The 13,979-nt window shown below is 36.9% G+C and overlaps 1 long non-coding RNA gene across 1 annotated transcript in view; it reads left to right on the top strand.

The window, feature by feature from the left end:
• LOC140116603 (uncharacterized) overlaps positions 1 to 13,979 on the top strand; it is a 95,128-nt gene that overhangs the window by 67,782 nt on the left and 13,367 nt on the right. The window contains exon 3 of the long non-coding RNA XR_011852846.1: positions 7,646 to 7,754. This is a non-coding gene — a long non-coding RNA (uncharacterized lncRNA). The remainder of the gene's footprint in view (positions 1 to 7,645; positions 7,755 to 13,979) is intronic.

The following is a 13,979-nucleotide window of genomic DNA, read 5'->3' as shown; positions in this document are numbered from 1 at the left end:
AATCCGGCCCTGGTGATGCAGTAGGGAGATGGGAGAAAGTTCCACAAGGTCAACTTTCACTGCAGCCCTCCACCAGTCGGGGTTATATGCCAGAGTGTGCAGAGGGAAGCCTCTCATCAGTGTCAGACTGTGAAAGCCTACATAAAAAACACATGAAGGACTCCCAGACTACGAAAAATAAAATTCTCTGGTCTGATGAGTGGAAGATTGAACTTTTTGGTGTTAATTCTTAGCGATTTGTGTGGGGAAAACAAAGTACTGCTCATCACCTGCCAAATACAATCTCTGCAACAGTGAAACATTGCGGTGGCAGCATCATGCTATGGGGATGTTTTTCAGCTGCAGGAATAAGACAATTGGTTCCAAATGAAGGTAGATGAATTACTAAAATAACAGATAAAATAACAAAGCAGTGACTTCAGAACAACTCTTTGACCATTCTTGACTGTTCTAGACAAAGTCCTGCCCTAAACCCAATAGAGCATCTCTGGAAAGACTTGAAAATGACTACCCACCACTTTTCACCATCCAACCTGAGGGAATTGGAGAGGATCTGCAAGGAAGAATGGTAGTGGATTCCCAAATGCAGGTGTGAAAAATGTGTTGCATTATTCCCAAGAAGACTCATGGTTGTACTAGCTCAAAAGGGTGGTTCCACTAAATATTGAGTAATGGGTATGAATACTTATAATTATGTGATATTTCAGTTTTTGTGTTTAATAAATCAGCAAAAATATCTACATTTCTGTCTGATCTAGGTATTACTACATGCTGTTTACAGACAGCAGCACTTTTAGGAGCTAGATGGTGCTACATGCTGTTCACTGACAGCAACAGTTTTAGGATCAATGTAAAACTGGACAATATTCACTGACCGCAGCACCTTTATGATATAGGTATTACTGCATGATATTCACTGACAGCATCCCCATTAGGATTTAGATATTACTGCACTCTATGCACTGACAGCAACCCCTTTGGATTTTTCTCTGGAGCTGAACACTATTCAGAGATAGGACATTCAAGATGTTGCTGGGTGATGGAGTAAATGCTAATATTCCTGTCTGGTCATTCCAAGTATTTCTCTATAATCCTCTTTAAGCAGTAAGAATATCCTAGCTTATCAGTAGCTAAATGTAGTTCTTTAAAGCAGCCACCTCTCCCTACCTAAATGCCCAGAAAAGGTTTTTGAGAAGTCTCCTTTGTGTAATGGCATCTGGAAGTTCAAGCTGCTACTATGAAGCAGCGTCACATGTCCAGCCTGGGCAAACACTGACATGCCTACAGGGGACATGAGCAGGGATTCTTATTATTTATTTACTATATAATATGTTATTGATGTGTTGTATACTCTGTATAGAGATTTTCTCAAGGACCCGAGAGACTTTGTTTGGAATGAAGAACATAGCACATTTCTATAACAGAGGTTCTGGGGAATGCATGTTATTAAGTGCAGTGCATAATTTAGTGCATAATGTCTGACAATTTTTTTTTGTTTCCCTTTGCTTGCCAATTTTCCATTAAATTTATGTATTTTAAGAGACATTGAAATAATGTTAACATTTATTAAGACACTACTAAAACATGCAAAACTAATTAAAGTCATGGACAAAGCATACTTTTCCATTTCAAGTCTGTTACAAGAAATTGTACATTTACAAGGTCAAATAAAATGAGTCCAATGCAATTGAGTCATTATAGTTTCATTAAGGCATTTGCTGCATTCTCAGAAAATTAAAGGAGCAAATAGCCATCACCAAGCTTGTTGATGTTAACATAGGCTTATCAGGTAGCATATCAGTTCTGTTTTTATAAATAACATGTGAATTCTTGTTACAAAAGAGATGGTAAATGTAGAAACAATAAGGTTTTTAATGTTATTACTTTTTGTTGTGAAAAAATTCCCTGGAACAGAAGCTCTGTTATGTGAATTCAGTAAACTTACAAAAACCTGAACTAGAGATTAAAGGTTAAAGTGTAACTAAACATTTAAGCTTAATTACATAAATCAATAGTGTTAATGATAATAGTAAACCTGACAGTGTATTTTTTTAAAGAAAAACATTTTTTGTCTACTTTTTCCTATTTTTATGCTTTTAACAATGTGTGCAAATGAGATTTCCCTCCCATCTTCACAGCTGATAGATAAGGAGCCTAATGACATTTCATGTTCTTTACATACAGTCATTTGAATGTCTAATGCCCTTAGAGAGCTGAATTATTAAGGAAATATTCTATACATATGAAGTTTATCTTTAGCCTCCTCCTTATCCATTTAGTGTGTACAGATCTGAGAAAGCTTTTTAGAAAACACTACTGTTTTCCATAACATTTTGTACATATTGTTACAGGCTGAGGATGTGCTGATAAGTGTGATGTTGTTCATAGTTTACATTCTGTCCTTACTAGTTTGAACACGTTTTTATTCTTCTGATATCCACCACACCCATCTTTCTTCTGTTGATTTAAATCTGGGGTGCAAACAGTTGAGTTAGATGAGATAGGCAGAACCTCCCTCCACTCCGCTGCTGGTTTGCTTTGTCTGGATGTAAGGGATTTTGTCCATTCAACTTTTGTACTGGGACTCCGATATCTCATAAATGGTTTGCCTGCCATTTCCCCTGTGCTTGCTTTAAGTCTTCTTTGGAGCTAGCCACAATTTATCTTGACTTCCTTATCTAGGATTATTTGATGGACCGTCTCGCGTGCTCCTGAGCTTCGTCTTGCCACACCTCCCTGTCCTATGAATTTCACTAAATAAAAGAAGAACTTTGGATGAGTGCCACAACTTTTTTCTTTTTCTCCTATACTTTATTTAGATAGTGCCAACAGATTACGCAGCACTGCACAAAGCATGCCAAATTGGTCCCTGTCCCCATGGGGCTCACAATCTGAACAAACTACTAGTATTTTGGAGTGTGGGAGGAAACAGGAGGACCCGGAGGAAACCCATGCAAACACATAGAGAAGATGTTGACCTGGGTGGGACTTGAACCCAGGACTCCAGCGCTGCAAGGCAGAAGTGCTAACCACTGCTGTCCCAGCCTGCAGTAAAATATGTAGATAAAATATCATAATGCATCTGAATGAGAAATAGTCTATGCTTTGCAGATTCTATAGTTCTATATTTCACCTGTCTTTCTTAGATCTACTAGTGTTGATTCTATATATGATGGCGCAGTGGCTAACACTAATCTCATGCTATCCTGGGGTTCTGAATTTGAATTTAACTAAAGACAATCCATCTGTGGAATTTATGTGGCAGATTTATCAAGTAAGACTAAGTTAGACCTGACAGACATATAGCCGCTTATTTACTAAGGGTCCCGTGGCCGACAGGGATTTAGAAGGGGATTGTGTCGCAGGTGATCGGATTTTGGCGTATTGGCGCCAGCTTTTATGCGACAGAAATCGGGGAACGGGCTGGATTTAACTTTAAAATTGTGTTGCAAGCCATGCACTTACAACACGAAGAAGAAGGCGACAGAAGCAGGATATCGGGCGCACAATGTAAGTGAGTTACGGCAGAGTGCATTCTCATCGGACACTCTCAATCAGGAACGCGCAGGACCGGGAAAGTAAATGTGCCCCACATACTGTTTCAGGTTTATCAAAGTGTCTGATGCTTGATGATAAATCTGGTTTGGTATAAAACTAGCAAGTCAAGCTTAGTTGGTTTAATTTATACAACAAAACTGTGGCAAACCTGTAATACATGAGAATAATATTAGGTGCACTTACTTTTTCCTACAATGCCATACCATATTTTTGAGACCACGCCCTTTGGTCATACTAGCTGTAACAATGGCTGAAAACTCATGAATGCCAACTGGTAAAACAATTGGTATAAACTTTGGAAAACATTACCAATTCCTGCTTCAATATTTATCTCTAAATGAAGATACTTTTTACACTAAAACAAATGACTGTATGCATGTGCCTATGACTTGAAAATGGTATATAATTCTGTGTGTTACAGGAATGTATCTGTTAATATATAAATTAGAAGTAGTGAAGACTTCCGGAGCTTATTTCCAGCTTGTTGATAATTCAAGAAAATCAGAACCACAAATAAGGGACAGATTTGCAGGAAAAAGACCAAAGACAGAAACTCCTAAGATTACAAATGAACTTCAAGAATGAAATATTACCTCCTATTTGTTGCTTGTATTTATTTAAAATTAGCCAACTTAGACACTCATAGATGTTTAGGGAATACATAAATCACAAGATAAAATCGACAACATCATGGTTGTATATGGAGGTCTGGTAAACCCGCTGTCTATTAACGCATAAATTGCAACTTGTTACTCTGATGTAATGATTCTTTCAAAATGTAAGATGCTATTAGAATCCAAAAGTTGAAACGTACAAGGGCCAAGCTATGCATGAATTCCTTATCTTAATGGTGATTCACATATGGAACTTGCCATTTGCCATTTGAAGTTGCCATTTTCTCAACCTCATTATTGTCTCCTATAAAAAATACCATTGGGAATAACATTAGGGATAACATTTCAAGAAGTTGAAATGGTGCTAAACAAGGTTGCTATTGCTAACAAAGTCAAACTTTCTAAGTGTCCTTTACCGTAGTGTGTTTCCTACATGTCTAATCAAAGTCTCCAATTCAAATGAGTATTACATAAAATGGAGCAGAAGTGGTGCAAATCTGTTGTATCTCAGCAATAGGATATCCACATTATATGTCATAAAGATCTTGGAGATGTAAATATCATCTTGAAAACTCATACCTGTCTCAGAAAAATATCATGGCTGCTCAGAATAAGGAGTCATTGCACATACACCACTCTCAGTTAAATTCTTTAGGCATTATAAAATCTTGATTACTGCAAGGTATAGGATTCCCATACCTATCCTTCAGATAGGTGCAAAAGCTGGGATTTGCATCTATAAGACATATATGGCATATGCTTTGGATATATAACATACATTTCGAATGGGAATATCCCTTTAAGTCGTACGCTTCACATTGAGTAAGGTTGGAAAATCCATTCTTTGAATCAGTAGAGGATAGATTTCTGTTAGCTGCCTTTTCTTTTTCTATGTAGTTCCTCTTTTTCCCCGTCTTAAATTTCCCTTAGTTCAACATACTCAATCACACGGATGTATATGACGATTATTATTTCTTTCTATCTCTGAATTGCTGCTTTTATTCTCAATCTCACCACAAAAATTGTCTCTTCTGACAATAAAGCTTCATTCCTTCTTATTTGCAACTTTTATTTTTCTCATTGACTTTGAGCGGAGTCAAATGATCACATCCTCCTGCGTAGCAGAGTCCATAAAACGAGTGTTATATTCATGTTTAAATCTCCATTAATATACATGAGAGCAGCGGACAGATATTCTTACAACCTCAGTCCAGGCTTCTTTACTTCAGCCCCATTCTGTATCACAGCAGTAACAGGAAAATAGGTCTGATATATGTTTCTAGCTAGATAAAAGGCAATAAAACCAAAGTGTTTTATTCCACAATATAAAAAAGATTTTGCACTAAAACTCAGTTGGGTCCCCACATCCAAATATTCCTGCTGGAGTTCTGAATAAATTACAAATAAGTCTCAAAAACTTTATTATTTCATCTTTGCAACAAATAAGGTATTTTTTCATGTTGCCCCTGCTGGTGGGATTGGGAATAGAAACTCTGATACTACTAGAAAAACCAACCTTTAGACTGTTTGTAAAGTGGCAAGGGAAGGGAACAAACTGGAGACAGTGGGCCCTTACACTAACCTCCCAGCTGTCTATGCCTACTTGCCCGTCCTACCCTAGGTGTAGTCATTTATCTGTTAATAAGGTAAGGGAACAAACTGGAGACAGAAACAGTGGGCCCTTACACTAACCTCCCAGCTGTCTATGCCTACTTCCCCGGCTTACCCTAGGTGGTGCAAGTACAGAGACAATGAAAATACAATACAAACATATATGGAGAGTCGCTAGATTTGGGTCAAAGCCAATAGGACAGCCCAGTACAAAATCACTAGGATAGTCAGGAATACAGGCCTAGGGTCAAATATAACAGAATACACAATGACAAAATAACACATCTAGCTTAATATAAAGACTTACAAAAGTATAGCATGCAAAATGTACTGATCCTTAAGATCTTATATGGGTCAGAAGGTGATTGGCTCAGTACTCTGACAAGAGACAAGACAGTGGTGTGCAAATCAATGGTAGCCAGATGAAACAAACTGACACTCGGCACATCCTCAGCAATACTCCATGAACAGAAGATGACACAAACACAGATGTAACATTACCCATCTGCAATTCCACAGCCATTCCATAAGAAAAAGAAAACAGTCTAAGTTACCTGGTTTATGTTTCATTTTTGCTTATATTTGCTTCAGTTGGCTAACAGGCTTTCATATGTTTTATCCATACTTTAAATTTAGATACATGTATTTTATTAAAGGAAATCTACCACATGGATGCAGTACTGTACACCAAGCACACTTACACTCTGGTTGTTGTACATGAATAAGATTACCTTCTTCATTTACCTTTTAAGGGCCTAGATTTAGAGAAAAATTGTCTTTTAACTTATGTAAATGACCCTCAGCGTTCCACTTAAAATCTTCCATTCCTTTATTTCCTTCATGTTCTATCATTAGAGAGAGTCTGCACAGAAGGAAAACCAGCTTCAAATTCTGCATCAAATTCTGAAGATTTACATATTTATTTAAACGCACAAGAGGTGAATTAAGTATTTATCATGTCACCAAGTAAATATATTTCTAAGGGTGCTATTGAAATGAAATGTTTTCACCAGATAACGGTAAAAAACCATCAAATACATATAGGCAAAGATATGAAACCTTAGATTCCAAGAATTAGATTATGTAACCAGTTCCTATACCACTGTCATCACCAATGAAGGCTTTTGTGCAAAGTATTATACATTTCAGTGTGTGTTCATTACTTTTTCCCTGTGGCATTTCTCATTATTACATGCAACTTAACTTATTGACAATATAGATAGATTTTTTTTCCCAGTGTGGATTGGATAGGTAATAACCAACAGATGGTTCATGTCAATGGTACTATTGGTGACATGTTCAATACTTGGTGACATGTTTAATACTTAAGTAAAAACTATGAGCGCTGTTGCCCTAATTTAAGATGGTGGACTTACCAGTGCGTGGATATTCTCATGATAATATGTGATGTCTACACTCTACAATGTGGTGCAAGATCTTGCGATAACATGATGCACCATGTGATGAAAGCTAGTTTGACGCATACCTCATCCTCACTTGACAGGCTGCTGTACAATTACTTAGCAACCCTGGCATGAATATTTATTTATTATTTATGCACATATGTACTTTATATGGATGCACATCTGGATTTTCAAACATCAATGGGGCACATGTATATAAGTCTAGCATTGTATGCCTGTTTTTTTTCACATGTATCATAGGAGTTTTTCCTTATTGATACATGTGGCGTTTGGTCTTTAGTGAATTATCAACTTTTGAAAACAAAAGTCACAAAAAGCCGCAATCAATTCTAAGCTAATTTCTACGCTTGGTAAAGGGCAACCTTAGATTTGCGCCAAAATTTGCAATTTTCTTGTGACATTTTTTTAAAAAGTCGCAACTTTTACATCTTGATTCAGGTGATAACTCAGAGGACACTACAGAAAACTAGACAATGGTAAACTTTGAAGGGAGAGTTTCAAAAGAGCACATGCGCCATAAAAAAAATCTCAAAAATTAAAGAAAAAGGTAAGTCAAAAGTTTGATAAATTCTTAACATTATGTATTTATATTTGGTGATTCACTTTGTATATGAAAATAGTTATTTGACATATATATCATGTGACACAGTTTGTGATATAATATCCTGTTGGAGTATAAATCTCCACTAGTAACACTTTGAAAATGACTGCAATGAGGAGCTGAAATGCTATAATTGTTCACTGGAACTTGGGTGAATAAAACCACCATTGTCAACTGGAGTGCTGCCTCAGAGGTTTCTTCTTTGCTGTAATTCAAAGGAATTTATATTTTTCTTTAAAAATCCATTAACAGTTAAAAATGTAGTTTTCAATATTGTAATTTCTTTTTTTCCATATACATTTTTAAATATGTAATAGAATTAATATGTTTTAAATTCAAATTAAAATTAGAAGATTATATCAAACTCCTATTTACTAAGCTGTTCTATTTAATTTGTCAGCTGTAACTTGAAAGAACATGCGCCTTTGATAAACTTGGCATTGCTTCACTTGCCGTGTATTTACCAGCGTTGTACAATCTGCAGTATTGTGATAATGTTTCGTATCTACAGCTTCCCTGGTTGTAATGCTGAAGCACTCTAGTGGGTAAGTGACCCTGCAGGTACAGAAGTCTGGCATGTAAGAGTACTAGACATGTCAATATGGAGCAGGGTAGCGCAAGCACTTTTGATTAGAAAGACTTGTAATCATTAGTGTTTAAATGGCTCTCTAAAAAGGCCGGGGGGTTAATCAGCTCAAGATTATCAAGATCCTTGGTAGAGAGGGAGAATTGAAACCAGGTCTTATAATGAACAGCACTCTCACAGACTCTGATCTTGCCTATTTATATAAGTTTTTCTCAGAAACAGTGCTCTATTTTTGCTCTATTTCCTATTTTTTATTGTCATTGCTTCCATTACAGTTTTTTGGGGCGAACGTGAGAGAAATCAAATAAACAGTGATATTGGAAGGAAAATCTAATAACTTTATTACTGTATTGCAACTCCTTGCTTGAGCTTTGTTGTAGCAGCAATTTTTTCATTATAGTATATATTGTAGCCAGTGTGTATTGTCAGGAGATATGTTTGATTTTGTTAGCCCCTAATGGTCTTACTGGTGGTAAGGGAGCAATATGTACATGATGACTTGCTGTGTTCTATGACAAATTCTTCAGAGAGACTGCTCAGTATAAAGATGAAAAAATGTCACATTCTAGAAACGTTTTCTTTAAAGAGTATTTAATTAGTAAACTAATGAGAAGAGTAGGATAAGGAACAATGGCAGCCCTAAACAAAGTGCTGTTCAATTATCATACAGTGTCATGGGAACCCTCTGAAAAGACAAAGCGGCCCAATTGTCTTTAATTCTTTGAGCCATGATAATGCTTTCTGGAGTTCAAAATATAATTTGCTAAGTTTAAAATGTATACAGTAATATACATGTTTAATTATAGCCAGCCTGACTTATAGTCTACCAATCCCTAAAACACTAAAACCCATGGCATAGCATACTTACAGTACAGGATTTTGGAGGCTGTCGAACAATTAAGCTACCTGAATGTCAGGTTCCCTGCAGCAGATAACTGCAGGAGACCCTAGAGAGAAGTTAGGAATGGTGTTTGCCATTTCAGTCTTCTCTGGTTCTCATACACATTGCTCCACCAAGCGTTGTGCAGAGAAAATGTTCATAAATAAGAAATACAATCGTGTTTCAAAAGAGGCTGCTGAGGGGTACTATGGTATTTATGTTTTATGTTGGTGCATTAACATTATTGATTACTAGTTCTGCCCCTTGAAGTTGAACGGTATGTCAATGGAAACCTCGATTGTAAACCTCGATTGTAAACCTCGATTGTACAAATTTCTATTTGGGAACTGCTTATATAGATGGATGCGTATATTGGACAAACGATATAGTACAAAGTTTATTGAAAAGTACACAATATCAAAAGACAAGACAAAAAATAAATATAAAAACACTTAAAATATACAGCAACGGTTGTATCTAGCTACCAAAATTAGACCTAGAAGCGCTAAAATTTAAACATAGTGGTTGCGGTGCATACGGCTAATGCAAACAAACGCGCTATACAGTCAAATTGTACAATACCAAGATGTTGCCCATTAATCCATATGTAATGGGCTTACAGGTAGTTTGAGGAATACCCCAATAATTGTGTTCTATAAGATATATAGAGAAGATATATTCAAAGATATTAGGAACTCTAGTAGAACAGTCAGCTTTTTTCCATATTTGGAGAAATATTTCCTTATATAAGAAGATCTAGCAGAACTGTCAGTTGCTGTTGATGAGTATAAGGTTTTGGAGCTGGCCAGTTTTCAAACCAGTTCTTGGAAATTGCTTTGTCTAGAAATGGTGTTTCATGCTATGCACTGTGTACTATGTAAGGAACCAACAGCAGTATTGATTTCTGCATGTGAATGTATCCAGCAAGCAGTCAATGAACATGTCTTACCGAAGTATAAGGTATAGAGATTGTCTATTAATGAAGACTGTTTACAAAGCTGAATAGTAGAGATTGTGCCAACATGTTTCTTCAGCCCTAAAATGTTCCATCAATATCAAATACTTTATAAATCCTATGATTTTACTCTTCAGTTATTGCTGATGTTTATCAATGACTAAACTCAGTCATTCCATTAGAACATGTATACAGTCACTTCACAGGCACATGACTAACTACCTGTTTCAGGAAATGTTATTCTTATTCAATTTTAAGTTCATTCATCAACCACTAGTCAAAACACCAGTGGTTTCCTTCAGTTTAGATATATTGTCTACCTCCCCTTCCTGGCCTTTGCTTTGTATTTACTGTAATTCATTCCTGGTAATGGCCACTCCTAACGCCGAGGTCAAGCAGTAGATCTAGTTATTCTTATGACCTAAGTAGCAGGTTAAGTTATTATATGACATGTCTTACTTAATTAGCAGCTATTTGCTTATCTTCAGTGGTTCCCCCATAAAACACCATTGATTTACTCCAATCAATTCGTTTTTTTCGCTTAAGTCTTTAGAGGAAGATTAAATCCAAAAACTGTTTAGAGATTGGTGCTATAAGCAGCATAAGATGGAAATCATGTCATGTCAGACTTTTTTTTATCTCTTGAACAGAATCTTTTGAGTAATTACCAGTGAAAAGATATATTATGGATAATAGATTTGTCTCTGCTTATTTTTTTTATTTCTATACAAAAGCTCTACTGGATATAAAAATAAGATTCCCAGAAATATTTAATTCAAATGATTGCAGATAAATTTAACATCAGCAGATGTTTAGACACACAGCAGAATCATATTCCTGTTTGGATCAACCACATTTCCAATACAGGCAGTCCCCGGGTTACGTACAAGATAGGGTTTGTTCTTAAGTTGAATTTGTATGTAAGTCGAAACTGTATATTTTATAATTGTAGATCCAGACAAAAAAATTTTTGACCCCAGTGACAATTGGAGTTTAAACATTTTTTTCTGTAATTGGACCAAGGATTATCAATAAAGCTTCATTACAGACACCTTACAGCTGATCATTGCAATCTGGGAATATAGTAAAGCATCCAGAAAGTTTCACCAGAGGTCAGAGGGGTCTGTCTGTAACTATGGGTTGTCTGTAAGTTGGGTGTCCTTAAGTATGGGACCACCTGTACAGGGCAGATAAAAAGTTAAGTTGGATAATTGAAAAAAATTGAAACTTCAGTCTAAAACTCCCAAATTGGTTACTAATTAACATTTACCATATATTAGGAGACATGCTTATAGAACAGCAATTTTCCAAGGCTTCAAGGAAGTTTTTGATTAAAAAATTCATATTTATAGAGGTTTTAAAAGTTTTATTTATTAGAAACTCCCCACAAATCACCACATTTTTAAATCTGCACCCCACAAACTTTTCAAAACAACTTTTGGTAATCTTGTTAACCCTTTAAGCATCGCACATAAATTAAAACAAAATGGAGGTTCTGTTCTATTGTATTAGACAATAAAATGTTTACGTAGGCTTGAAATTTACACATGCTGGGTAAAAGGAGAAAACACATGTCAGATTTTGTTGTGCATTTTCTTACAAGTCTGGCAATACCCAATATGTGGATGTAAACCAGTTCATGGGCTCACAGCAGGGCACAGATGGGAAGGAGTGTTATTAAGCTTTTGAAGGGCAGATGTTGATATCAATGTTTCAGGTGACATTACCACAACAGTGGAAATCCCCACAAATGAACCTATTTTGGAAGCTTCACCATTCAAAGAATTTTCAATTTTTATAGAAAGTAATAACATTAAAAATTTTTTTTCAGAATTCTGTAATATCCCACAGATGGTCACAAACTGCTGTAAGGGCACGCTGTCTGGTTCAGAAGGGAAGTAGCGCAAATTGGCTTTTGGAGGACAAATGCTGCTGGAACAGATTTCAGGTGCTGTGTGGAATTTGCTGGGCCCCTAAGATAGTAGGTCCGTAAAAAAAAATAGCAACCTTCTTTTGGAAACTAAACCCCTCAAGGAACACTATTATTGGGGTGGCAATACTTCAATACTACGTTTTTCATAAACTTTTTTGGGGGGATGCATAAAAAAACATTATGGGGGTCATTTACTAAGGGTCTGAGTCGCGCAAATCTGGCGAATTCCGCCGGGATTTTAGCGCACGCGATCAGATTTTGGCGCAATCGCCAGGTTGCATGCAATGAAAATGGGGGGGGGGTGGCCGTCGAATTCGTAAAAAAACGCGGTATTTTAAAAAAAAGTGTCGCACTTACCTGCACCAAGAAATAGAAGGTGAACTCCGGTGAACTCCAGAGGACCTCGGCGCAGCAGCGACACCTAGTGGATATCGGCGCACGGACCTTAGTGAATCTCGTCCGGAACCGAATCAGCATTGGAGAACCCGCCGCTGGATCGCGACTGGACCGGGTAAGTAAATGTGTCCCTATGTATATAATCCCATTTATCTAGGTTTTTATGTTTAACCTGTTTGCAGAATAAAAACTCATTTGGAGAGAAAATCACTTGTTTTTACATCTTTGTCCTCTAAGAGGCATAAATATTTTGTTGTTTTATGGCTTATTTTTTTGAGGGATAAATTGTACTTGGTACAATTGGTATCATGGTGGGGTAAATATCACTTCTTGATCACATTTTATTGTATTTTTTATTTGGTTGAACATACAAAAATCCTAATTTTTGCATTTATTTTAATTTATTTATGAACCTACCAATGGGTTCAGTAATGATTTTATTTTATTGTACAGATGTGGCGCTACCTAATATTTGTGGTTTGTGTGGTTTTTTTTTACATTTTATATGATATCTGTGAGTTCTATAATATAGCGGGCATTTAGGGGACTTTTATTCTTTTTTATTTTTTCATTAGTACACATTTTTTAAGCTTTTGTTCCCTGTTTTATACTGACCCACTCTGGAACTTAAACAAGCGATCATCTGATTGCTTAGTCAGACTGTCATACTGTCATGCTAATGTATGGCAGTGCATTAGAGTAGTCTACTACGGCTGTGACTATCACAGTCCCAACTGTTAGCATACAGGCATCTCCATGACGCTAAGTATAAGCAAACTATGACGTTACCCAACGTCATGATGTGGCAAGGGGTTAAAGTGTGCTAAACTTTGACCTTAGCAGTAGTATGAGTTTAAAGGGAATCTGTCAGGAGTTTTGACAATACAAAGCTTCAACTTTCCTTTTCCCCATTTCACTCATCCTATAATCTATATACCTGACTCTATTTTCTCTAATTCTGATCTGCTTCGACAGCCAATACCCCTCTGTCATCAGTCTCTAAGTCGTTAAACTGTCTTCCTCTGTATGTTGATCAACCAGCCCCTTCTCTGCATCAACTAAACATATACTGTACCTATATCCCTAGATACTTACCCATTCTTCAAATCGCGACCGCGATGTCTCCTCTTCCCGATCCTCGCCCATTACGACCCGAATCTCTTGTGCGCATGCGCGCACATGCGTTCCAACAATGGAACGCATATACCATGACTTCCGGTCGGCAACCGGAAGTGCTCCGGCCCGAAACCGGAAGTTCCCTCCCACCTCCTCCACGGAGGCTTTTTAAAGATGCCGGCACCATGAGACACACAGCACCTCTTTCCCAGAGCGGCTACGACCGCTATTCCTGCTTCTCGGTGCTCCAGAGCTACATGCCACCACCTTGATCCCCATTTCTATAAGACAAACTGGTAAGCTGT

The sequence above is a fragment of the Engystomops pustulosus genome, chromosome 2 (assembly GCF_040894005.1).
Source record: "Engystomops pustulosus chromosome 2, aEngPut4.maternal, whole genome shotgun sequence".
In the NCBI taxonomy this organism is placed as follows: domain Eukaryota; kingdom Metazoa; phylum Chordata; class Amphibia; order Anura; family Leptodactylidae; genus Engystomops; species Engystomops pustulosus.
The sequence above is the reverse complement of the archived record's forward strand: the minus strand, read 5'-3'. Positions and strand labels throughout refer to the sequence as shown.